Below are 1414 nucleotides of genomic sequence, written 5' to 3' on the forward strand. Positions count from 1 at the left end.
AACTTCCCAGGTATAGGAAAAGACACAGATCTTCAGATTTAGGAAGCTCAAAGATCCCCAACTGTATTCAAACCAAAAAGGTCTTCTCAAAGACATGTTATAGTCAAACTGGCAAAACTCAAAGACAAAGAGAGAATTTTAAAAGCTGCAAGAGAGAAGCCTCAAATCACCTATAAGGGAGCCCCAATCAGACTAACATCAGACTTTTCATCACAAACCCTAAAAGCCAGAAAGGAATGGGATGATATATTCAAAATACTAAAAGACAGAAATTGCCAACCAAGAATACTATACCCCACAAGGCTATCCTTCCAAAATGAAGGGCAAATAGTATATTTCTTAGACAAACAAAAAACTGCAGGAGTTCACTACCACATGACCACCTTTACAAGAAATTCTCAAGGGGGTACTGGGTTTAGTACCTGAAAAATAACTACCACTGCCATAAAAACTCAAGAAAAATCAAAACTCACTAGTAAAATAAAAATGCCAACAATGAAGAGAGGGAAAAAAAAGTTTATCTACAACCCAAGGAACCAACTAATACAGAAGACAAACAGTAAATCAGAAAGAAAGGAACAAAAAACACTTAAGACATCCAAACAAAAATCAATAAAATGCTAGGAGGAAATCAATACTTTTCAATAACAACTCAATGTAAAAGGATTAAATTCCCCAATCAAAAGATACAGACTGGCTGACTGGATTAAAAAGGAAGACCCAACTATATGCTGCCTTCAAGAGACCCACCTCACCTATAAAGACTCACATAAACTAAGGGAGAAAGGATGGAAAAAGATTTACCATACAAACAGAAATGAAAAACAAGCTAGAGTAGCTATTCTTACATCTGATAAAGTGGACTTTAAACAAAAAAAACATAAAAAGAGATAATAAGGGCCACTACATAATGAGAAAAGGATTGATCCATAAAGAAGACATAACAATCATAAATATGTACACACCCAACATTGGAGCAGCCAGATTTATAAAGCAAANTAGTTTGTAGCCTTTTTTTTTTTTTTTTTTTTTTTTGGTGCCTGGCCAGTACAGAGAGCTGAACCCTTGACCTTGGTGTTACAAGGCTGTGCTCTAATCAGCTGAGCTAACTGGCCAGCCCACCCTGTATTATTTTAAATAGATTTTAACATTTGGCCTGAGATATCTCTTTTAAAACACTCAAATCTCTACAGTAACGCCTAAAGGCCATCTCTATCCTTTCCCCCTCTACTCCTTCCACTGTCCTGAAGTGCTTGTGTATCATTTAAATGTATTTTGTTTTTCATTTTTACTATATAAGTGTACATCCATTAATTTGTACCCAATAGTTTATAGGATTTTAAAAGGTTACAGAAATGGTATATATATTTTCTATATTATTTTGAAGCTTAACATTTTCTAGTATTCCAGTATA

The sequence above is a fragment of the Galeopterus variegatus genome, unplaced genomic scaffold (genome assembly GCF_000696425.1).
Source record: "Galeopterus variegatus unplaced genomic scaffold, G_variegatus-3.0.2 Scaffold6389, whole genome shotgun sequence".
Classification (NCBI taxonomy): domain Eukaryota; kingdom Metazoa; phylum Chordata; class Mammalia; order Dermoptera; family Cynocephalidae; genus Galeopterus; species Galeopterus variegatus.